This window comes from Sminthopsis crassicaudata, chromosome 5, assembly GCF_048593235.1.
Source record: "Sminthopsis crassicaudata isolate SCR6 chromosome 5, ASM4859323v1, whole genome shotgun sequence".
Lineage (NCBI taxonomy): Eukaryota > Metazoa > Chordata > Mammalia > Dasyuromorphia > Dasyuridae > Sminthopsis > Sminthopsis crassicaudata.
The window spans coordinates 93,700,187-93,726,958 of NC_133621.1; the positions used below are offsets into that span (position 1 = coordinate 93,700,187).

General features: G+C 33.5%; 1 protein-coding gene and 1 non-coding gene across 2 annotated transcripts in view; both read right to left on the reverse strand.

The window, feature by feature from the left end:
• CNTNAP2 (contactin associated protein 2) overlaps positions 1-26,772 on the reverse strand; it is a 2,674,182-nt gene that overhangs the window by 760,876 nt on the left and 1,886,534 nt on the right. The window lies entirely within an intron of this gene.
• LOC141545293 (U6 spliceosomal RNA) lies at positions 26,377-26,483 on the reverse strand. Its single transcript, XR_012482970.1, has one exon. It is a non-coding gene; the product is annotated as a U6 spliceosomal RNA (small nuclear RNA).

Consider the following 26,772-nt stretch of genomic DNA (forward strand, 5'->3'; position numbering starts at 1 on the left):
TTTACCTAAAACTACCCACAAGCATTATTTATAATGGGCTAAACTAGAAAACTTCCCAGTAAGAATGAAACAAGAATGCCCACTGTCATATTGGAAATCCTAGAAATAGTAGCAAGAGAAGAAAAAGCAATAGAAGGATAAGAATTTTTGCAGAATAAGAAATGAGGTAATAAATAAAACTGTTTTTTGCAGATGATATGATAATATACTTGAAAAATCCCAAATTCTCAACTAAAAAGTTAATTAAAATAATTAATGATTTTAACTATTAGAATATAAAGTAAATTCACATAAATCATTAGCATTCCTATATATCAGCAAATAGGATCCTGCAGGAAGAGATAGCTAGAGACATCCCATTTAAAATAATAGTAGACAGTATAAAATACCTGGAAATACACCTACTGAAGCAAATTCAGGATTTATATGAATAAAACCATTAAAAAATCTTTATACACAAATAAAATCAGACAAATAAATGGAGACATATTAATTATTCATGAATAGGCAAGGCTAATATAATAAAAATGACACTTTTACCTCAATTAATCTATGTATTCAATTGGATTCAATTAAATTACCAAAATTACTTTATGGAGTTAGAAAGTATAATAACAAAACTCATTTGGAAGAACAAAAGGTTAAGAATATCAAAGGAATCAGTGGGGAAAAATATAAAGGAAGGATGTTTAACAGAACCAAATATTAAATTATATGACAAAGTAGTAATTATTAAACTCACCTGGTCCTGGCTAGGAAATAGAAAAGTAGAATAGTGGAACAGAGTAGACATACAATCTACTGCAGCAAAAGACTACAGTAATCTAATGTTTGAAAAGTGTGGAGATTTAATTTGGGATACGAATTCATTATTTGGTTAAAAAATATTTTGGGAGAGCTGGAAAGCACTTGGGTAGAAATTGGGCATAGACCAATAGTTTAGTCCATTTACCAAGATAAGTCAAAATGAATACATGACCTAGAAATAAAGGGAGATATTACAAAAAAATGTGAAGATAATAGAGATATTACCTAAAAGACATCAATAGGGGGACGTTTATGAGCAAAAAAGAGAGAGCATGGTGTGATGTAAAATGGATAATTGTGATTATATTAAATTGGAAAGATTTTGTACAAATAAACCAAATGTAACCAAGATCAGAAGGAAAGAAAAAAAAACTGGAGAAAAATTTTTAGACAGTTACTCAGATAAATTTCTCACATCTCAAATGTATAAAAAATTTTTATCAAATCTATAAGAATGTAAGTCATTCCCCAATTGATAAATGCTCAAATGATGCAACTATTTTTCTGATGAAGAAATCAAAACAATTTGTAGTCATATGAAAAATGTTCAACATCATTATTGTTTTAATTTGCATTTTTCTAAGCAATCTTGAGATGTAATTTTTTACTTACCAGATTGCTAAAATGATAGAAGGAAGTGACAAATGTGTGAGGGAATGTAGAAAAATTGGGACTTTAATTCATTTAAAGATTCTATGAAGGAAGAAGCTATATGAATCTAGAATAACAACTCTCTCAACTCTCTAATTCTCTCTCTCTCTCTTTTCTCTCTCTCTCTCTCTCTCTCTCTCTCTCTCTCTCTCTCTCTCTCTCTCTCTCTCTCTCTCACACACACACACACACACACACACACAAACACAATACACCCACAGATATCCATACCTACCCACAAAGATTTGCATTTAATGGTAGCCAATTTGAATCCTTTTTGGGGAAGGGGAAAGGGAAAAAAAGTTATATGATAACTACTGTATATTTGAAAGGAATAGCAAGATGTACATAATAAACATGCAATTTCAGGTGCAACCATTTGTTTTTTCTATCTTACTTTTTATGGAAATGTTTGTTTTATTTCTTGAATTCAGAAAAAAGTAAATAATTTTTTAAAAGTGCATTTCATAATTTTCTCTCTCTTTCCCTCCCTTACCACAAAATGGCAAGCTTGGTGTTTATTTAAATATAAATGAGTTATATTTATTTAAATATAAACAGAGTTATTTTTGTCAAGAATGAGCTTATGGCAAAGTTTCAGGGCCCATAAGAATGATATGGAGTTCAGAATTTCTGTATTAAAATGTAAGATATAGAATACTTTTCTTCTCTCAATGAAGTCTCACTTTAAGTTTTGGTCATAAAGCATTTGGTCATAAAATCCACCTCATTCCATAATCCTTGCTCTAAAAGAGAATGTATGCTCTGGGATTTTCATTTTATGTCCAAGAGAAAAACACTAGAAGAGAGCAGGGAAGAAAGATATGCCTTTTTCAGTTTTTATGGATAAAAGATATGCTCTAAAGCATTTCACATTCTGTTGAGAAGTCACCAATAGATTTATAAAGAGTAAAAGAGTAGGCACCAAGAATTAACAAGCAGCTGTGAGACTAGGATAATCTTTATGCAAAAAGCAAATGTATTTGGCTATTTTAAAATGACACAGGTCTTTTCTAGCCATCCAAAGCAATGGAATAGAGTAGAGTACAAATGTTGCCTTTTTGTGTGTATGTGTGTGGAAAGTTGTCATAGCACTATAGCATTTGAAGAGTCACATATTTGATCACTGTATTTATAGTAATTATTTCTTTTATTTTTCCATCCCTAAAACATTTATTTCACTGCTATACCATGCAAAATTTCACCAGAAAATATCAATAAAATTAAAAGTGTGGGATTTTGTTATTATTGTTATTCATTCTTTCTAATTATGTCCAACTTTTTGCAATCCCATTTGGGATTTTCTTGGCAAAGATACTGGAATAGTTTATCATTTACTTCTCCAGCTCATTTTACAGATGAGAAAACTGAGGCAAATAGTTAAGTGACTTGCCAAGGGTAATACATGTAGTAGGTGTCTGAGGCCACATTTGAACTTAGGCCTTCTTTACTCCAGGCTTGGTGTTCTATCCATTGTGCTTTATAACCACTCAATAGAAGATGAAATCTAAGGCTTCCGAACTTAAATCCAAGTCATAGGCTTGGTAAGAAAAAGTGATAAAATTGGGAAGGGTAAAAATTTACAATGTCATAAAACATACATGCTTTAAGTAAATGTTACCCTTAAAGTACATTTTCGATAAATACTTTTCCTGCATTGTGCGTATTGTTTTCTGTATTACAGTAAAAAATTCCTTGAGGGCAGGGATAGCTCTCTTTTGGATGTGCATCCCCAGAATTTAGCAAAACAACAAACTTTTTCATTTATTCATTCATTTCCTTATTTGTTCATGTATATAAAAAGATAGTCCACATTTTTTCATCTAGCAGGGATCTAAGTAGAACAATGTTCCTAACCCCTCAATGAATAAAAGAGGCATTAGATGTTCTCTATTCATTTAGAGTTTTCTGTTTTGGGGGTTATTTGCAAATTTATAGCAATCCAGTTTTAAAATACCTGACAAACAGGAACAAAAATCACTTAGGATCTCATATAACATAGGTATGAAATGTTTGTTGAATATTTGCATCAATGATTTAATAAATATGGTAAAAGTATTTCAAGATGTCTAAAGATTAATTTTTAATTTTTCAATACTAATCCAAGGGAGCATAGTGCTAACAATCTATTATTAATATATTAATCTGTGCCTTATTATTATTATGTTCAAATGGTATCCATTTAGTGGTAAATAACAAAAGATTGCATCTGTTCTCCAACAAGAATGGTTTCCCATGACTAGATTCTTCTTCATACATGCCTAAGAGAATTCCTTTCCTCCTCCAAATAAATATCTGCTTTCATAAGTTCTTTGTTGATGTTCTTTATCTTTTGAAAACATCTAAGAATTACTTTGTGACCACAAGGATGAAGGGCTAGCCTTGGAGTTAAATAATTGAATTCAAGAACTGCTTCTGATGCCTGTTGGCTAGAAGACCATGGGCAAGTTCCTTGATATCTCTGTAAACTAGGATACTTTCTAAAATTCACTGTGCATCAGTGGAAGGAAGTTTCCATTCCAGGAGTTTCCTATTCTCAGTTACAGTTCTTGTTCCAAACAAAAACTTTTGTTCACACTTTTGCAATTACTTATCATTAGTTATTTTAATTATTACAAATACTCAGATTAACTATAAAGGACATATGAAGAAAAATACTATCTGCATCCAGAGAAAGAACTGACAAAGAGAAATAATTTTACACATATTTATTTGTATCTATTGATAGCAATCTCGAGGGGGGAAGAAAGAATAAAAAGAAATTGACATTATCATATATTTCAAAGGAATAGAAAGTTATACATAATTGATTTACAGTTTCATGTGCAATCATCTTTTTATTATACTGTGTTGTGGAAATGCTTGCTTTATTACATTTAAGAAAATCAATTTAAAAAAAGAAAGTCCTTATCCAAGTATATGTTATATTCCTCTCCTTATAATGTAGCTTCCTGGAAGGTAGGAAATGATTCACTTTGCTTCCTTTTATTTACCTACCTCCTAGTTGCCCTTTAATATCTATTTCTAGAATCAGGATTTTCACACCTTCATGTAAATTGTGCATGTACAGATAATACTGAACATACAATGTACTGACCAGTTCCCAATTATATTTCTATTTTAAAAGCACTTTGCTTTCTTTTTTTTTTTTCTTCTGAAGCTGCTTTTATTAAAAGATATTAAGAACCTAAAGAAACTTAGTTTTTCAAAATTGTCAAGTGATTAGGGTACAGTATAGATAGATAAACATATTTGTCTCTTAGCAAAATAGCTGGCTCTCAAAAGTAAATACACAAAATCGCCAGCTTAAATTTTATTAAAGTAACTCAATATAGTGATACTTTGTGAGTTTGGTTTGGTGTTTAAAGAGACAAAGTATTCTACATGGAGTATTCCTAACTGTCATTGTTCCTTGATAGCATACACACATTTCCCATCTTTCTCCAACTGTTCTGAGTGCCAGCTGGTTGTTTCTAGTTTCAAGAAAGATGAAAATAGAGGACAAAACTCAACTTAATCCAGTACTATAGTCTAGATTTGTGTAGTGCGAGATAACAGTGATATCACATTTAGTTATTCAAAGAAGCAGCTAGGTGATATAATGGACATGGAATCAGGAAGAAGTGAATTCAAATCTGACCTCAGATGTTCACTAGCAATGTGTGACACTGGGTGAGACATTTAATTTTCATGTGTTTGAATTTCCTCAAGTAAAATATGATTGATAATAGCACTACTTTACGGGGTTGTTGTGAGAATCAAATAAGACAATTTTGTAAAAAATCCTTACCATAGTTTCTAGCATATAGTAGATTCTTTATAAACACTTATTCCTTTTTTCTTTCTCTTATCTGAAAATACTTTCATGGAGTTTGTACATATTTCAAAAGTCTAGCACATTATCTAGCACACTTAATGTTTGAAGTAAATTAAAAACAGATGCTTTTTGTGATTGTCCTTTTTTATTTTTTGAGGGTGTTAAATACTTGTCCTAGTTGTTTAAAGTTAGCAAAACTTTGGCTTTGTATAGAGCAGTGTAAACATATAAAAAAATGTGATCCTTTGAGACAGGGAATCCATTCTAAGCCCCATCTCATTTCTAAATTGAGAAGTCACCATTGAGAGAAGGTGCTAGGATGAAGGACTGTTATAAAGAAAACTAGCAAAAGCTAACAGAAACATTAGCCAGGAAATCTATATCTCTATCTTTAGAACAGAAGCAAGAAGAACCATAGCTTTAGTCATGCTGACTACAGCTCTAGTTTTAGAAAAAACATGATTTTAAAGGAAAGATAAAAGAAGGAAAAGGACAGAGATTAGGGGAAAAAATGAAAAGATTAAAAAATGAGAATTTGAGGCAACTTCTGGCAAGGATGGGGAGAGGATAGAGGGAATACTTCATTTCTTATTCTTCTTTAGTGTGACTGGTTTTACCTGGATATGATTTTTGCCTCCTAAATCTTGATAACTTTGCTTTTGTCAATACTTTTATTAAATTAATTAAATTTTAATTCAGAAAAAAAAACATCTCTTAGGATGAAGAGAAGATAAAGTTTAATAAAAGTATTAAATGATTCTCTATTAGGGTAAAGGAAAGTCCAAAGTTAGAGTTAAAAAAAACCAAAGGCAGTCAAGGTTCTCACAGAATAAGAGACAACTTACTAAGTTGTGCAGAGTGACAGGTTTAAATGTTATTCTCAAGAAAACTAATAAAGTTGGAGCAAGAAAACAGGCATTAGAGAATGGATTTTTGTTAATATTTTTGTATTCTGACTTTATTAAAATGATTTTGGTAAATATTTCTTCTTAGCTCATTTGTTAAATAAGCATTATGTACTTTAACGTGTATAAACAAAGCTTGGAGTTTATAAATGACAAAATTATTATTTAAAAACTCAAACTGTTTTGTCATTGATTTGAATTTTCTCAGGAAATCTATTTTATGTGAATTCCCCAAATACTCTGGCCATTCTGTCACAGCTGATAAGATGCCTGATATTATGTTCACAAGTAACCACACAGCCAGGAATGCCCACAGAATCATTTTTACTCTGATTTTAATAACTCAAAAAACTCTAATAAAGTTCTATACTCTATCATTCCCTTTTGGCATGAAGGTGACCCTAGATTCTCAATAGTTACAATAAGCCAGGAGATCAGGAAGATTCATTATATATATATGGCATGGCTGTGGCTTTTTTATTTTTGTTCTTTTTCTAGATGGAGAAAAAAACAAACAAAAAATCATTTTAAAAAATGAAAACAAACCAAAAAGAAACCACATACATGCCAAGCGTAGTTGTAATGAATTTTCATTACAATTTATAAATGAGTTCTATTCATTGTGCTACTTACCTTATAAAAATAATAAGCACTTACCTTATACAAATATAAGTATATACTAGAAAATGAAATTTCTTTATAAATTTGTTTTCTTCCTCTCTCCTTCCTTCTGTTTCTCCCTTCCTTCCTTCCTTCCTTCCTCTCTTCCTTCTTCCCTCCCTCCCTCTCTCCTTTTATCTTCCTTCCTTCCTTCCTTCCTTCCTTCCTTCCTTCCTTCCTTCCTTCCTTCCTTCCTTCCTTCCTTCCTTCCTTCCTTCCTTCCTTCCTTCCTTCCTTCCTTCCTTCCTTCCTTTCTTTTCTTTTCTTTTCTTTTCTTTTCTTTTCTTTTCTTTTCTTTTCTTTTCTTTTCTTTTCAAATAAAATCTCTGTTTATCCCATGGCAGGGAAGTCATTGCTTCTTTGTAATTTCTAATTCTGACTGTATTACTATAAGCAAAAACAAAAACTCATTAATAATAATAGTAAAACAAAACAGAGTAAGGGAATAGTTCATTGGAAGACTACGTGTTCCACCTCAGACAGTGACCAGATTATTAAAGATGTTATTGTTGTTCATTCCTGTCTGACTCTTTGTGTCCTTTTGGGGGGTTTTCTTGGCAAAGATAATCAAGTGATTTCACCTTTCCTTCTTCAATTCATTTTAAAGATACAAAAACTGAGTCAAGCAGGGTTTAAATGCCTTGTCCAGGGTCACACAGCTTGTAAATGTCAGATTCCAGATTTGAAATCCTAAGAGATGGACCTTTCTGACCTCAAGCCCAGTGTTTCATCCACTGCATTACTATTCTTCTTATCCCCATTGTTAGGCAACCATTTGTTTAAATGGATTCCAAGCAAATATATAGCTTTCTCTGTCTTCCCCCACTACATTTGTTTGGGGGAACAAACAAATGATTGTGTTGGGTTAGAGAATTTCTAATGTGGAAATTTACTCCAATGATAGAAATCAACAATTCCACACAAACTAAAGTTTTGGAGAATTTCCTGGAGACACAAAGGAGCCTTGCTTCCAGTATGAGTCAAAGGCAAGCCTTGATTCTTTATGGGGACCTTCTTTCACTATACTTACTAGTTCTCCAAGAACATATTTTTTTAAAGAAAGTAGATAGAAAATTATTGTATTTTATGTTTAGTTCACATTCTTGTAGCTCAAATATAAAAAAAACTAAACAAAAAGGCTATTATCATTTTTCACAAACTAGGGTTTAAAATTGGTGACATAATAAAATTTAGTGAGATGATATAACAAAGAAAAAAACCCCACCCAAAACCAAACCAATTCAAAACCCCCAAACCATTGGGTTTTTAAGGAGAAAAAGGTTTTATCATAATAGTTTCTAATCACTTAATAAATAAAGATCTGAAAGGGAGAGGGGGAGCAGACAGCACAAGCCTGCTCACCTCCCTACAACTGTACTCTTTGTGATCACTAATAATTTTCTTCAAAGTGCCTGTCTGACTTTATTTTTTAATACATTCTCAGCGGAGGCCTAGCTGTTTCACATGGGAAAAACCCCACACATCAATGCTTCCAGAAATCATCCCCATTTTTTGTTAATTCTTATCTTTTTCATTGTTGCATGGTACAACCTTATCTTTTTCCTTCATGCCTGCTTCCTTTGAGAATGTCAAATTTGCCTTCCATCCTATAGAGGTAATCTCAGCTTTTCACCACTCCTCATTCTACTGCTCTGCTCATTGGAAACTGGCTAATAAACACTGACACTTTATTTCTTCCCACCTTTATCCACTCATTTAATCATTTCTACTGTATTCTCTGTATTGGCAGCAGTGAGCAATTGCTCAGGGAAACAGTGGGAGGAAAACAGAGGAGGGAGCTACAACAAATGCTAAAAGCAAATGCCAATGTTTATATTTGGGGGAGCAGAGAGATAGGCCAGGGAAAGAAAAGAATAAAATCATATGAGAAGACAACTAAGCAGACTAAATTAAAGAGAAACCTTCTCTTTAATTTAAAGAGAAACCCTCTCAAACCTTCAAAAATGTAACTACAATTAATTTGGTTCCATAGTGGTTATTAAAAATATATTTTTCAATTAACATAAGTTTGTTCTCCTTTCCACCCAATTTCCCCTGTATTTTCCTTCTCATCCCTTGCCCAACTTTAGAAAGAAAAAAAAGAAGAGAGAAAATGCACTATCAAGTAGAAAAAAATTCCTACTTTGGGATGTTACACACACACACACACACACACACACACACCCACCCACACACACACACACCATCATTTCCATGTTGGCAGCTGGGTAACATTTTTATTATTTAATTTATTCTACAAGTTAAGTCTTTGAAAACTATCTTTAAAAATTTTTTGTCATCTTATGAATTATTTTCCCTGGTTTTGCTTACCTCATTACATTTATTCATAAATGCATTCCCATATTTCTCTGCAACCATCCCTTCCATTATTCCTTCTGGTATAATAGTATCCCATTTCATAATGCATAATGCATAGACACATACACACATACCATATAGACATATACAGACACACACAGATACACAGACACACCCCCCCCCATAATTTTTTCAGTCATTTTCCAATTGATGGGCATCCTTTCCAGCTCTTTGCCATTATAAAAAAAAAGTTGCTATAAATATTTTCATAAATATGTTTCCTTTTCTTCTTTATTGGATCACTAGTGTTTAAACCTAAAACATATTTAGCTTTTAAAATTTAATAGTTTTTGCAAAATAGCTCCAGACTGATATTCAGAATAAAGTGTGTGTTTTCCCATGGCTTCTCCAATATTTGTCTTTTTACAATGGCTAGGAAATGTTAAATGTCTGAGATCAAATTTGAACTCAGGTTCTCCTGACTTCAGGGCTGGGACCTCTATTCACTACACAACCTAGCTGCCCTAAGATTCCATCTTTTAACATAGTTCTAAGATCAAGAGAGTATTTTGAATCTATTATTTTTTCCTGCATCAAGGCAATTTATTTAGAAAGAGCTCTTTAACCTTTTGGACAACTTTTTTTTAAAATGACTAACTAAATGTTATCCCAAAATTCTTCTAATTTTAAGAAAGAATTATTATTTGAATATTTAATTAATATTTTTGAAACAATTTTAGTTGTACATCTTTAAAAATGGATAAACAACAGAAAGTCTTTAATGCATACAATAGATACAAGAACACATGGAAAAGAATTTCTCCTGAATCCATAAGGGATCTACATACATTTGTAATATCACAACTCTATTGAGGTCCTGAAACATAGTAAGTATATTAGTTTATAATTTATTGTACATTTGAGTTATTCTTTTTATTGGATATATGTCAAAACAGGAGGGATTGTTAACAAGTTCAGACTTGATGTGTGTGTGTGTGATAGCATCACAATGATAATTCAGGCAAATGACGAGCTCAAACTCTGCTACTGTGTTTGGACAGCCTCCTCATTCACTCTAGAGGTCCAGCATTTGAAAGGCAAACAGCAGAGCTAGCCATTGCACACATTTCAAAATGATGTCTCAAGAGCTTTTTCCTTTTCCCACAATGTTCTGCTTCTAATTGTAATCTTGGGTAATTTTGCAATCCTGTGAAACATAATACTGATACCTCTTTCTTAGCAGTTCAAGTCCTCTGATAATGTTGGCTCAATATCTTAGAAATTCTGATGACTTCATCCAGCAGGTACTTGCAATAACTATTGTTGTCTTCTTATCTTGCAATAAACTTCCCTCAAGATCTGGGGAACAATCTCAAATTTGAAGAATATTGAGTTAAATACTTGGCCAACAGGCAAGGCCATGTCAAGCACAATGTTCATGAAGGTGAAGCCAAAGATGAGTTAGATTTCCTGCACACTGAATTCCCTAGACTCCAAATTAACTTGTCTTTCAGTATTAAATTCATCACAAAGAGCCACTGAATGTTTCAGAGTTATCTGTAAGTCCAATGTCCAATAAAAGCCATGACCTTTTCTTCACTTAACTCCTTTTATTTTCTGTTGTTACACCATCACCATGAAAGGGAATACCAGGTAAAGTACCATCAGTAAGAAGAAATGGAATGAATACAAATATACACCAAAAGAGGATGGGAATAAGTGATAATCATCCTAAAAATTTGTCATCAATTCATGATTTCTTCCTAGATGTTGAAAAAATAGCTTATATGAAACTGGCTCTGACTGACCTGGTAATTCATTTCTATTCATGGAGGACAAATGTACTCCTTAAGAAGAATGATTGCAGGATTATTTTAACCAAATGTACCTATACCCAAAAGAGTTTACTCTCTATTCATATGAGTTAATGTGGTTTCTGTGGGACCTATCCACATAGAGCTGGGTTGTAGTCTTTCATATTTGTAGGAGAAGTAGCATCCCTATGCCAGGTAAAGATACTGCTTATGTCTTTTTTTGTATATAACAGATAACAGAAAGAAACAAATCCTTCCTTCCTGCTGCTGAGTTTAGAGAATAAGTCTCAGAACAAGCTGGCATAATGGGATAGTGAGTAGGCAAAGATTGCCAATTAGCATCCGACTTTTGAAATTTGTAGAAACATTTTTTGCCTGTTGCCAACTTAACCAAAAATACTCAAGAAACTGGTTTCAACCATGATAACTTCAGGGTTCATACTATATGGCTGCAAAAAGTCTTATATAATGTCAGAGAGTGAAGGGCTCATGACATATTAGGCACAGAATCCAGAATGAAAGGTTATACAAAGGAATTACACAAAGGAATCTATATACCTCTCCTTTTCTTTTTGTAGTTTTGCTTTCTGGTAGGAAATGAAGAAAAAACTGATGTGAGATATTAGGTAGAGATGATGGTTCCAGTGCTTTGTTTGTTTATCATCTACCAGCAATGTGTCTGTTACCTCATGGTATCTCAGTTCTTCGTTTTGTTTTAAGATTTTAACATCTAAAGAATTCTATGATGACAGTGCCCATTCTCACCTGTGAAAACAGGAAATCTATAGCTAATCCATTAGAGGATCCATAATTAATTGAAATCTAACATCAGTCACCAATTCAGTGAGGAGCCAGTGTACTAGTCAATGAGTTGTTTTACTTGGCTCAACAGAGGGCTGACCTTTAAGTCAAGACACGGTACCCCTAAAAGAGCTGGTCTGCCTAATTATTCAAGAAAGTAATTCATTCACTGCTAAGTCCACACCAAAGAGCTGACCTGGTGGGAATGAGACAAAAGAAGAAAAAGACTTTTGGGATCAGGAATTATAAAATACCTTTCAGTCCCACAAGTTCCTACATGCATACCTCATAACTTTTGTGAATTAAGTTTCAGTATTAAATTCATCACAAAAAGCCACTGAATGTTCCAGAGTTATCTGGAAGTCCAATGTCCACTTTACCCAGAAATCTTGTTTATGCAAGGAAAGGGTGTGTTACCTGTTTGTATATAGATTTGTTTGTTATATATGCTTTCAGCAAAAACTTCTTTGAAAAAGCTAATTGATGATTAATTGTTTGGCTGATGGGGGATATCATACCATATGAGAACATTTGAATCATATTAAATGCAATAATTCCTTGAGATTGCTCTTAGAACCCCGAGAACAGAGGTAAAGCTGCTTACTGGAAGTGCAACCTGCCAATGTAACACAGAGCTTGAAGAGAGAATTTAGAAGGTATTATAGTAGTTTTTCCAAGTTTGAAAATATAATTTTGAATAGATAATTCTTCTCTTTGTTTCCTCAAAACTGTACCTAAGAGAGATATGAGCACTTCTACAGTGAATGCCCTTAAACATTCTCTAGGTTAAAAAAGGTTATGTCACATTCAAAACAAATGATCTTCAATGTACTTCTGTATTATGATGCAATTCAAAAAAGACTGATCAAAAGACTTGAGTTCAAGAGACAACTGTGCATCTTATTACTTGTATGAACTTAGGCAAAATACCTAACTTTTCTGGGTCTCAGTTTCCTCATCTGTAAAATGAGGATATTGGATTGATTGATCTCTCAAGTCCTTTCCAGTTGAAAACATAGGATCCTTTGACTAACAATTAAAGAGCACAATTCCTCCTAAATTGAGAACAACATAATTAATCCTGGGCTATCCTTATGAAACATTCCAAGCTAATTGAAATTCCGAAAAGGACAAATCTGAATTTTACAGAGCTGGGTGTATGGAACTCTAAAAAACAAAACAAAAAAAACCTTCTTAAGTAATAATATTAATAACAGCAGAGAGAGCTCTAAACACAACTGTTTTGTCAATAGTAGTATCTTATGTTTCATAGGCATTTTTTCCTGCTTCCTAAATGCTCCTTTTTCCTTAAATTCTGTTCCTATGGCTGCCTGAAGTTTCTCCCCTCCCCCCCTTATACCAATACACCAAATTTACTCTTTCAAGTGAAAAAGGGGGAGGGACTCCAATCACCTTAAAGAATTTCATCATCTAAACCTAGCTATCAAAAAAAAAAATAAAGAAAAAAGTACATTTGGTTTATCAGAAATATCCTGGACATAACACTCTGATAGAAAACCTTTGAATATTGAATAGAAAGGGCTGGTCAAGGTAGTTATTTGAAAAATTTTTACTCCAATAAAACAGCCTCTCTCAAAGAGCTTTCATACACACATTGAATTGGTAATTATTAGATATATAAATCCTATCATTCAAAATTAAAAAAAGAACTCATTAGTCACTTTTTAAACAGTCCCTATGCCTCTAAAATGACAGAAAAAAAACCCAGAACAAATACATCATTTATGTTTCATTTACATTGGAAGAAAGGTCTAGAGAAACTAGCACTATGCATTAAACATTTATTTCCACCTCTTTTATTGCTATGCCTCCTTTAACTTATTTTTCCCTCTTTGTTCTTCTCATATGCATTTTGCCTTTGTTTTTTTTTTTTTTCTATTTTGTGACATAGTTTATTCTAAGATTTTTTTTTTCTTTCTCATTCAATTTTTCGTTCCTTCTAAACTCTGGGAAAAAATAAAGAGGGAAAATGATTATTTTAGTATTATACATTCTGCTTCTCATAAAACTGGCCATGATTGGAAACTGTACAAGATCCACTTTATTTCCCTAAAGGTTCCCAGGTGAATAATCCCAATCAATTTTCCTCTGCAGATATATCAAGGTAATAAAGCCTGCTGAAGGAAATTGATTAGACATTGTAACATTCAGTGGCCACTGACTTCCTCTATCCTTCCTCCCTCTACCCTCATTAATCAGTCCAGTGAAGGAGTTTAGAGGACAAGTGATAAAAAGAATCCTTTTCCATTTGCCCCACCAAGATGGAGCTAGCTAACAGGAAGTCCTAAGATATCATTCTTTGATCACTTCGGCGCCTATTTTACATCTTCACCAATGAAATGATTTATATCATCTGCCCAATTATGACTGAGAACCTATTTTTTCATTTAACTTCAAGAAGTTCAAGAAGAGCTATCCTTAGAACAATACACTTATCCTTCCCCATTAACTGAATCAAAGGGTTTATTAACTTGGATACCTTATATTTCCAAAATCATTAGCTCATATGTAGAATTGTTAAGGGTCTTAGAGGCCATCTAGTTCAAGAAACTCTTTTGGATTTAAGAAAACAAAAATCCAAGGAAACTGTTTGCCCAAGATCAAAAAGTTACTAATTATCAGAGGGATATATGGAACCAGGTGTTCTGGCTCTTGAAGTACATTCTTTTCACTGCATCCCATTACTTTCTTACATTTTATCTCATATCCTTGACTGGACTAGAGAGAACATTGTGTCCTAACTTTGACAATAATCACCAGCTTTGAAATTCAAATAACCCCTGTTACTCAATGAACCGAAATCATGGCATGTACACATAATATCACTGTTCCTCCCTATCATCAATTGTAAAAGCCACGTGGCTCAGTTATTTATTTATTTTTTTATAATAGTTTTTATTTACCAGATATATGCATGGGTAATTTTACAACATTGACAATTGACAAACCTTTTGTTCTAATTTTTCCCCTCCTCCCCCCCCCCAGTTGGCAGGTTGACCAATACATGTTAAATATGTTAAAGTGAAAATTAAATACAATACATGTATACATGCCCAAACAGTTGTTTTGCTGTACAAAAAGAATCGGACTTTGAAATAATGCACAATTAGCCTGTGAAGGAAATCCAAAATGCAGGTGGACAAAAATAGAGGGATTGGAAATTCTATGTAGTGGTTCATAGTCATCTCCCAGAGTTCTTTTGCTGGGTGTACCTGGCTTAGTTATTTATCCTGTTGTGCTAAGAAAGTCCAAGACATGCACTGATATATGTGCTGATCAGTTATACTATAAAGAGAAAACGGTCTTTCTTTCATCAACAACTATGCTCACAATATCTTATAAAGAGGTCGCAAAGTGTGGTGGAAAGAGTGCTGATCAGAAGATCTTGATTTGAACATTCATCTTTGAGTCATAAAATCTGGGTTCTTCACGTGGTACTGACAAATACTAGGCAAACAATCCAAGGCCATTCTCTTCCTGCTTCCAGTTTGGTTATCTATAAAATAAGAATAACATTGTTTGCATTACCTACCTCATGGGAGGTAGTATAGTATAGTAAAAAGCCAGACTTGGAATTAGGTACAAAAAATGCTATAGTCTTGCCTTTGAACACTTAGTGGCTATGTGAGTCTTGTTGGTGTTTGCTTTCTTTTTTCTGAAGAAGACCATTGAGATCACAGGCTGATGTCTTGACTTGTGCATGAATAGAATTTAAGTGAGAAAAAGTTTACACCATTGTCAGCCTGTCTCTCTTCCAGAATCACTGAAGTCCATTGGCAAGACAAAAGTCAGAATGATGTGTGATGGCTTGGGATGCAGTGGATTACACTGGTTTCTCCAATGTCTGACCAAGCTCTAAGTACTTGTGATGGTTTGGGATACAGTGAATTACACTGGTTTCTTCAATGACTGACCAAGCTCTAAGTACTCTTTAGCAATTGTTTCAGCTGCCATTGTGGCCACTGGAACAAACTATTTTCATCCACTCATTCTATTAGAAGAAGTCTCCACATGTTTGGGATAGACGTCCCCATAAGTCACTGATGGATTTATGGCTCCCTGATTACCCTCAGCCTGATTTATCCCATCTGCTAAGATGGCTTACAGAGTGTGACAGTTGTACATGCTACAGCTTCTTGAAGCCATGCATTCCAGGAAGACACCAAAGGTAAGCAGTCCTAAAAGGTCTTGGAATCTTTAAATAAGAGGTGATATATTTTTTGAATAACCATAAGCCTTTTAACCTCCCAATAACCAGGCAACTCTTTATTCAATAGTTACTATTGTACATTTAGGGATGGAGTGTCCTAGATGGATGAAATACGTGTCCAAGGATGAAACACATATACACAAAAATACCTCACCACGTTGTGAACAACTTTTTTTTAGATACTTAACTAAGTATGGGATAAAATGAATAAAGGCATGTGATACAAATATATGCTACAGATGACAAAAAAGATGAGGTCAACAGAAGTAAATGACTCACAGAAATTCAATTCCTTTGCCCTGTTTGCTAGTTTCTGAGGAGTGACTAATACTTACCAGAATTATCAAGTATCTCTTTTATACAATATATAATGCAGCCAAATTACTTTTGCTGGAGAATTACTACTTAAATTCAATATTCCCCATTATCTCTATTTATTTACATAATCTGCCTCCAGTTCTTCCAATCATTCCTTTCTTACAACTCTCATCATCTCATAAGGCTCACTTTAGGGGGTTACTTTCAGGAAAGCTCAGAATTTACATCAGAGTTTATAATCTGTGACAGAAATCAGTGAAACAATAACTCTTAAGTCAAAGGCATGCCTTTATCCCAAGAAACAGGTTATTTATTCCCTATGAAGCTGGAATAGTTCAACAAAACTGATAGGTTCTTGTCAACACCTTTTACAAAGGTCACTGATTTGTCTCAAATTCCTTTCCCATAAAATGATGTAATTGGGCTCAACAGTCTCTCCAATTGAAGATAATAGTACCTTTGCCATTCTACTTTGCTAAAAAAACAGTCTTCTCTATTCACTTCCCCTGATGCCCCAAAGAAGGGTCAGAATTCCAGATTAAGGATAGTAAAGAAAAGAACTTTTTCTTCTTTCCTCCTTTGTTAGGCATTCTGAGGTTTCTATCAGCTATCAAACATTGGAGCCACCATTATGTCTTCCTGATGGTGGGTCAGTGACAGCCTATTATTATCATCTTCAACATGTACACCAAGATACACAGATATACACTCATCACATATCTAGCTTGTTTTCAGTTTGATTCTCATAAGAAATAAATGGTACCACAGAAATTGCTTTTATTAATTTTCCTGAACATAACTATTCTGATTGGGAAAAAAGATAAACATGGGGGGATTAGCTGGTGCTGTAGAGACCAATTGAGAGTAGAATAGCTAGGGGGAAACCCCTAACTTATTTAATTAGTTTTAGTAGTCAAGTAGAGTGAATTGATTGGTCAGTGACTATGATGGACAGAAGCTGTGAAAGTTAAGGGGGAAAATGTTCAGAATTACTGCTAGTTTTCCAGTAATACTCCATCTTGCTAGTGTCTGTCCTTTTCAAGAAAACATTATAACTACTGGCTACCATTTTCTTTGCCAATTTTCTGTTTGTTTCCCCTTCCTTCTTAGAGACACTTGTCTTTGTGTCCATACAGTGATGAATGAGGGATATGCTTTTTATGTAATGTTTCTGTTTAAAATGCATGATTTAGGAGTTATGTTTTGTTAACTGTCATTTATATATAATAGTTGCTAAAGGGATTGAATACATTGGTTAAATCAGTGCCATATATTCTGAGAACTGTCTTAGTGGGTAACAGATTTCAGGGTTTATTCCCTTTTAAGTTTTCAGAGAATAATGTTTTAATACCATCACACCATTCTCACAGGGAAGAGACTAATTTAAGGCCTTAATATGGCCATAGATTGCTGATCTGTGATGGAGAATGGCAAAAGAGAGAGGTATGATGATTAACATTTAACAGCTGACTTCCGGTGGGGGGGTGTGGTATATGTACATAACATACTTTTCAGTTTAATTGACATTAAAAACATTTTCTCCATTACTTTCTAATAATTTGTAGTGTTTGCCTATTTTCAAGTATAAATTCTTATACTGGAAATTTAATAATTTGCTCTATCAAGCCTATGTAAATTAGCTCCAGCACATTTCTAGAAAACATATGCTGAAAATTATATAGGAGACTACTTATCCAGAAACATTTGAAGAAATGAAAGATAAATTGATGAATTCTACCACAAAAGAATGAGCTAATAAAATCAATTTTCTTGTCTTTTTCTTTTGTATTACTGTGGTATTGACAGTGGAACAACATTTTTTTTTTCCAATGAGAACTAAAGCTCAGCAAGCTCCTAAGATGTTCTGAGTAGCAAGGTGGATTAGGTGCTTGTCCATAGATGGTTAAATGGGATGTGAAGCATCATCTGGGATGGGTCAACTAAGTTTGCACTTAAGGGACAATTAAGATATTTCAGTTTCAGGGATAAATTCCAAAGACTTATTCTACTACAGAAGTTAGGAAGGGTCTCTGGAATGCTAGTTAGAATGGCTAAAGGTTATAAAGACAAGCATATGACAAGATGCCTGAGGAAGATAAGACATATATAAACAAACAGAAATTGTACAATAGTCATAACCCTGTTATTATCAATGTCCTAATAGTAGGGAATGCAATGGAACTCAATATCAATGACAAAAGTAATAGTTTACTCTTCTGAGGATTCTTTCCCATTCTTAATTATGCTTTTTTACTTAAAGAAAATTCTTCTTAATTTTTTAAGGAAAGGGAGAATTTTTAATAATTTATGAAGTAGCACATATGTCTATGAAAATTTGCTTGCCTGGGTTCTCATAAGCATTCTGTCTCTCATTTTCCTCTTTATCTATTTTTTCTTGTTAATCTAAAATAACCATGCTTAGGAGTTATATTATTTGAATCACCAATCTTGTGCAGCTGCTTCTAATTGACCATAATTTGTTTTAAAATTTTATTTGTTTAAATGTAAGTGCAAGAAAGAATCTTGTCAGCTGAAGCCACTATCACTGTGATAGAGGGTAAAGAAAAGTATTTCAAACATTTTTAAACAGAATTCGATAATATTTGAATGGAAAGGGATTTTAAAAATCAACTCATCAATTATTTTACCTACTAAGAAACTGAGGCATATAGAGCTCAAAATAATTAACACAAACTTGTCAGTAGCAGAGCCTACATCACAATATTGGTTTTTTTTTTGGCTTTGTTTGTTTTGGCAAATGTACTGCATATTTATTGAAACCACTAGAATATGTTTGAGGCTTTATTGCTATAAGCAATAGAAATGCTTACGAAGCATCTTATCCATAATTGGGCCATTAAGGTTTTCAGATACTAAAGAGCAGACCATATGAACACAGTTTCTTAATGTCACAACTATGGGGAAAATTCTGGCAGTTTAATCATATTCTCTAACTGTGAAGGACTGATTACCCAAGTGAACAAAATATAAAATGGACAAGTGAATATTATCTCCCCAAATACACATTTTAGGCCTCTTGTATCAACAATTAGTAGGCATTCTTCCTCCTTATGTGTACACAATTGATGTAAATCATAGATAGACAGCTTTAAATCTGCAAATAGGTGTATTATTAATCCAGGGACAAGGACAAATAACATTTTATCTTCTGAATTGGCAAGTGGCAACAATAAAAAACTAACAGGGAAATACTATAAGGCCCTGTACTCTCCTGTTTGCTGTGACAGTCAGCCATGCACTCCAGGCCCTCATGCTCTTCAGTTTCTCCAATTCCAACATTCATGCCCATAATGCAGTCTCATATTGCCTCAGAATCCCAGCCCTGGCACACCAGCCCAGCTGTCTGTCTTCCCTCTCCTACCTCTGTGAAACTCCTGCATACAGGAGCATCCTCCCAGATTGGGCCAAGCAAGCTCCTACTAGGATCGATGGATTCTTTTCTTGGGTCCAGCCTCATTCTCTCTTCCTCCTCATGGATGCAGACATCTAAGCCCTAGCTTCCTTGCCCTGCCCCAAAGTTTGGGGAGATTTTAATTCCAGTGGTAAGGTTATCAAAGTCAGTCCTCTGGTGTTTTGTACATTTAGAGCCTCTTTCCTACCCCAAAGTTGTCCCTTTCCCGGATGCTTGGACAGAACTTTTGTCCCAAAAGATGCCATCCTAGCTCAGCCCTCCTGTCTCTACTGGCCCTTTTTACTCAATCCTATTGTCCAAAGCACCTTGCCTGGTTCAGCTATTCATTTGGTTGGGGTCAGGGATAGAGGTGGGGGTTGCTGTTGAATTTTCATTCAATAAAATTGTAATTTCTTAAGTAAACAAATTGTAATTTCTTAAGCAAACAAAAAAAAAATCCCTTTAAAATCCAATCTTAAATACTAATTTATGTGTACTTGGGCACACAAAAGTAGTGGAAAACTGGATTTGAACTCAGATATTCTAGTCTTCATGTATGACAATTTCTCCACTCCATAATATTGAAGCTCTGAGGGGAGATGACCTATGGACAGTCAGTATGAATCAGTGTTACCTACTAGCACAGTAAGTACACTGATGTTAGAGAGGAATTACATAGGATGATCATATGGAGATGGGTTATGATGTATAGCACTGAAGGGAATGATCATTAGGAGCATATTACCAATCCTTTAAAAATACCAAGGCACATACAGATACACAATTAATGTTCTCATCTTCAGAATTATTGAGCCTTATATGTGCCTTAACAAAATATACAAATGGATCCCATTGGTGTTCCCTCACCAAAACAAACAAAAAACAAAAACCCAAACCTTTTCTAAGTACTAAGGCATATATGTTTTCTTCGAATGTACATACCTTGAAGGCAGCAATTTTTATTTTTTTGTATACCTAGTGCCTAGTATACAACTTAATAAATATTTTTATTGCAACATAAATACATGTACATGCATCTATATTTAAATACATATGTGTGTATATACACACACATATGTATCCCAATATATATCACCATATATGAGGAATGCCTCATCATTTTGTAAGTTCCTTTAATCTTGATACTCTACCTTGTCACCATCCTCTATGTCTTTGATTGGAGAATAGTCACAAATTCCAAATCTCAACTTAAAAGGGAGTTTAGCTCATACATCTCATTTTTCATCTGGTCAGATTACTTTGGGACTTCTCTGACTTTTTCACCATGCCCCTCATTGGGGACTATCCCTCAGTCCTCCTTTCCTTATCCTATCAATTTTATTTATTTATTTTTTTTGCTTGTGTGTTGTCTTTCCTTATTAGATTATAAACTCCTTTAGGTCCAGGGCTATCTTTTTTGTTTAGAACAGTGCCTGTCCCATAACAGAGGTCATAAAAATAAATGTTTAATGATTCAATTGGATGATGCTTATCTGTGTAAATATATACATGCATGCTTGTATAAATATGCCCATATCTAAATCTATTAATTTTCTATTGACAAAGACAATTCATATCCATGGAGAATAATCTAATTATGATAGGTATACATAGAAGAAAAAAGAATTACCCAAATGTTCATACTAAACTAGTTACAGACATCTCACTAAAGGACCATGGCCTGTTTGAGGATTCTGTTTGTATCTGATACAGTGCTATTCACCCCATACATGCTCAATATGTACTTTTAAAAATCAATTTAAATTTATCTCCAGAAAAAATAATGAGACTCCAAGTTGAGTAAGGTGAGATTCATGTCCTTTTTGTGCCAACTAACTAAATTTATCCACTCCATGTCATTCCACAGACACTTCATGCCCTAACATGCAAGCCTTAGAGTGTGCCAGTGGGTTGGCATCAACATTTTTTAAAGCTGCTAGCTCTGTAAATGGCACAACCATGAATCAAAATTTCCTTCTTTTGCTTAACATGATCCCACACTTCAGAGTTATTAGCTTGTTTGGTGATCCTCAACATAACAGGAAGAAGGAAATTGAAATGCTGTGTATATTACATTAACCTTCCCACAGTTTGTTTTCAAGAAGCTATGCTTAGTGCAAGTTTTTTTTTTTTCTCCCTGCACAGAAATTGCAGTACTAGGCACAAATTAGACAGAGTGATACACATTTTTGAAGATCAACGTTTCCTTTTTCAATTCCTTTTCCTCCTATTAGCTTGAATAATGTTTAGAAATTTGAAAAAGTAGTTAGTCCTGAATCCATCAGAATATGTGTTTCTTGTGGCTGGAAACCAAAAACAATTCATTCTGGAATGTGGGGAATGTGAAGGTGTACTCTCCTGTTTGCTGTGAATATTGAGGGAGAAGTGATGGGAATATTGGGGTGACAAGAACTCTGGAGAGAAGGAAAACAGATGTAAAAGAAAAATGAAGAAAATGTATTATGTTTAATGAATGAAAACCAAGAGAAAAAAGGGATGTTTGCCTCAATTAAAATGCACAAGAAGAAAATGGGAACATAACTGCAATATGGATGTTAGGAATAGAAGAGATGGAGAATTTTCAATTACATAGGAGTAATGGGAAAATGGAAAACATAGTTTTCCTTGCTAAGGGGAAAATTTAAAGATGTAGGGGTTTCAATTACAGAATAGGTAATAGATGTACAAAAATAGGGGTATATAAGCTATAGTGTGATTGACTAGAGAATGAATATTGGGAAATTAAAGTATTATAATAGAAGAAGTAGAACCCAACTAACATTTAACTTGTATTTTCCCCACTGTTGAAACTTCAAGGAATTCAAACTCAAACCAAAACTGAACTTGCCTTTTCATATTACTGGTGTTCTCTGAGGAATTCTGTGGAATTCAATGACAAAATGAAATATGAAATCTTTTAAAGCTGTCCCCATTTTTATTGCTGTTATGACTGATCCTGGTAATTATGACAATTTACAGAACTTGGATCGATAAATATACTACATAGACAAAGTAAAAGGTTTACACAAAATATTGATTTAAGCCCTATCTAAATTTGTTTATAATATTATAATTAATATTTAATAAGAGTTTATTTTGTGTAGAACAGTATTCTATGTGGTAGATAAATTGAAAACTTCAATATCATAGACCCTGCTTTCATGGAACTTATAGTTCCCTTGTAGAGAGATGCTATTTAATATTTTGTATAGATAAGTACATTGACAAAGTACAAAGCTATTATGAGGTCTAAAGTGGGAAATAAAATCATTCACAGGAATGGCAAAGTGGACTACGGTGGGGGGTGGGGTGGGAGAATGTCATTAATTAAGCCTTAAAGGAACAAAGATAGTGGTAGTGTAAGCAAAAGTTTGGAGGCAGGATGGTGCAGTTATAAGGGGAAGGGTGAGTATTCCAGTTTGGTTGAAATAGGATAATGTGAAGGTATTAAGGAAGAAAATATCATCCTTTTATAGAGGCTATCAGAGAGACATTGAAGAGTTTGAAGATGAACAATAACACTATCAGATCTATAATATAAGAAAGATTTGCCTGGTAGAAATGTGGAGGATGGATTAGGAAGAGAAAAATCAAGTTAAAAGAGCCTTATTATTTTATTTTTCCATATCAAGGCAATATTAGCATGTTTCTAATTTCTCTTTACTTAGAGAAATATTTCTGGTGACTAAGTTCTCCCTCTTAATACAATTTTAGAGAAAGGTTGCCTTAGCAATTTTGTGGAATGTAAAAAATCCACAACTATTTGAAGTTATTGAATTGATTAAATGGATTTAATTGTTTTTACAATAGATATGAGTGAGAAGGTATGGAAGGTAGAGTAAGCAGTATTTCAAAATTGATGACCAGTTAATAATCAAAAATAATGTTCATAGATTTATAATGAATAATGATAGTATAACATTAAGTATACATGTATAAATTTTGTATGCTTGTATTTACATATATATATGTATATATATATATATATATATATATATATATATATATATACAGTAACATCTTTAAGTTTTATTGATTAAAACATTTGCCTGTAATAGGCATTCAAAATGTTAGCATTTAGACATATTTATTTTTTGTGAAAATCTGGTTGAGAAGTTTCATAGCTTACAAAGAGTGTGTCATAAATATTTTTTAAATAAATGAATGAACACATGAAAAGAAGTTTTAGCCTTTTACTATATCTATTTTACTTTATCTACATTAATATAGATGTAGATTTATGTAATATAGATGTATCATACATAAATGCATTAATATACATGTAGATTATATTACCTTGTGAGACTAAAATGTGTCCTTAAAGTTAGAAACTTCTCTCAAGACCAAGTGTTTATATTTATAAAGGGATATGCAATAATATGTTAATTTCTCTCCCTCCCTCCATCCTTCCCTCCCTCTCTCCCTCTTCTTCCCGTCTCCCCCTCACATACACAAACACACACACACACACACACACACATATTAATCTGGAGTCAATAGTTTAAAGGAATTGAGTAAACAGTCTCCATCACTCCAACTTGCATTGCTGCCAATAGCAGCAGTGTGGGAAAATAATTGCTTTTTGAATATGGGAAAGGAGTTGGCTCAATATTTTCTCATAAAATCACAATCTAGTTCCTGGTTTTCTTCACTAACGATGTTTTGCAACAGGTATTTACTTTTGTTGTCTAAATAATTCAGTGTGTTGCTACCACCATTCCCCTGGCATCTATGGCAACCAGTTTGCATTATGAAGAATGAGAATACTCTTTTCTTTCCTTGTACTATCCTTTTATTTTGTTTTCTACAATACATTTTGAGGGCTAGAAATGTCCAAATAGTAAGATGTTAAGAAACTTTTGATAGACAAGTATCGTAAAGTTAACTCACATGGACACAAAACTCACAACTGCAATACCATTCTGGATTATCTTAAACTTTATTAATTTGTTAAGAAGATGACAAACCCTTTTAAAACAATTTCCATTAGAAGAGCTTTCTTAGTATAGACTGTACAGACTTTGTGGCTGGTGTGTGTGTGTGTGTGTGTGTGTGTGTGCTTATAAGTGGATATAAAATAATTGTAAGCATGTCTATTATGGCCAAAAAGCAAATCATAATGAGGATCATAATGAGAGTGGTATTTTAGGACAGTAAGTTCAAGCAATGATATACAGAATGAATGGGAAGGAGGAGAGAGAGGAGAGGAGAGGAGAGGAGAAAGAGAGGAGAAAGAGAGAGAGAAAGAGAGAGAGAACGAGAGAGAAAGAGAGAGAAAGAGGATAGAGAGAAGAAGAAGAAGAAAGAAGAAAGAAGAAGAGAGAGATACACACACAGATAGAGAAAGAAGGAGACAGAGATGATAAAAATATCATCATGATAAAAACTTAAGTTCATTTATCCCTAAAAGATGTATAGTAAGTATTCTGTGAAGTTACTTTTCCTAAAAAAAGTATTAAAAACAATAGTTCACAACTGCCTTGTACTTAATTTCTTATCAACAGATACAGCAGTTTAAAAATGGATTCTTTAAATATGTCTCCTAAAGGACAAACACAGCTGCCTCGAGTGGTTTATTTATATAACTTCTGGGCTTTATATCATATATAGCAATGACTACTTGTTGCATTGTTTCCACCTGGGCTTGAGGGAATCACAGCTGTCTGGACTATCACATGCTCAAACAGTTCAGGATTTTATAAATAAGGAACACATGAAAATCTTGCAAAAAAAAAAAAACCAACAACCCTTCTTTGATTTAAAATTAATTTTAAGACTTAAATGTTGGGGCAGTTAGGTGGTATAGTAGGTAGAGTCAGGAGAAGCTGAGTTCCAAATCAAGTTACCTGCCTATAAAACAAAGTGTCCATCCCTCTCAGGGAATGTGAAAAGCTTTACTTATATATTCTATCCCAAAACAAAGCAAAAAGATTACTTCTTTTTTTCCCCGAAAATCACACTAATGATAATTCAAATATTGTAGAAACAATTAAATTGTGGTTTTCCAGGTATACCCTTTTTCTCATAATAGAATGCCAGAGTTTATTCTAAATAGCTAAGTTGTTCGTAGGGATGTTTTGTAGTTTCATAAAATGATAGTACTAAACATATATATGTTTTTTCTAAGAGTCCTAGAGGACTTTTTAACATGTCCTAACACTAATTTGTGAAGGCAATAGCCTTTATCTCCATTTCAGAAATGTAACTCTTGGGTTCAAGACCATAATTAAGTCCAATTTGTATGACAATTAAGCTCAGTTTCTATCAGCCATCTGTTCTGACTAGCCACCTCTGGATGAAAAGTATGCATGAAGACTATGGAGATACCAAGATGAATTGAGCCTACAGTCCTCAGAGCACACATAAATAGAGAAAGGTATTGTATGGGGGAAATGGCACTCCAGCCTGGCCACCCTGTCAGTTCAGCTTGCACAGCTCCACAGAGCCAGAAACTGCACTGGAAGCTCTAACTTTGACTTTGTTTTGTAAGTGACTATGTACCAATGCTGTGGTCTATAGATTGGCCAGTCCTATACCATCTCTTACATGTGAAGTTTATTTTCCTTTTTATGGAGATCATTTGTCATTTCTCTCTATTAAACTTTATCCTGTTTATATAACCTTCCTTTTCTACCTTATCAAACTAATTTGGAATTCTAATTTGTTTTTTTGATTTCCTTGTGCAGGAGCCATGCTAATCTTCTAGATATCATTCCAATTTTAGTACATATGCTGCCAAAGCAAGCATGATCTAATCTGCTTTTTCAAATCCTGTTCATCCACCCAATTTGATGAATACAGTTCCTCTCATCATCCAAGACATTAGTAAAATACTTGAGCATCCTAATATTCCTAAAATCTACAGGCAGTAGATAATAACTAGCCTTGTAAGTGACTCTTTTCAGGCATTTTCCATTACTTTTCATATTGTCAGATATATAAAAGGTATTTAAGAAATATTTTTTAATTGATTGTTTTTTTTTTTTTTTATTTAGTCAGGTTATTTAGTTGCAAAGTTTTAGCATGCAACTTTTAAT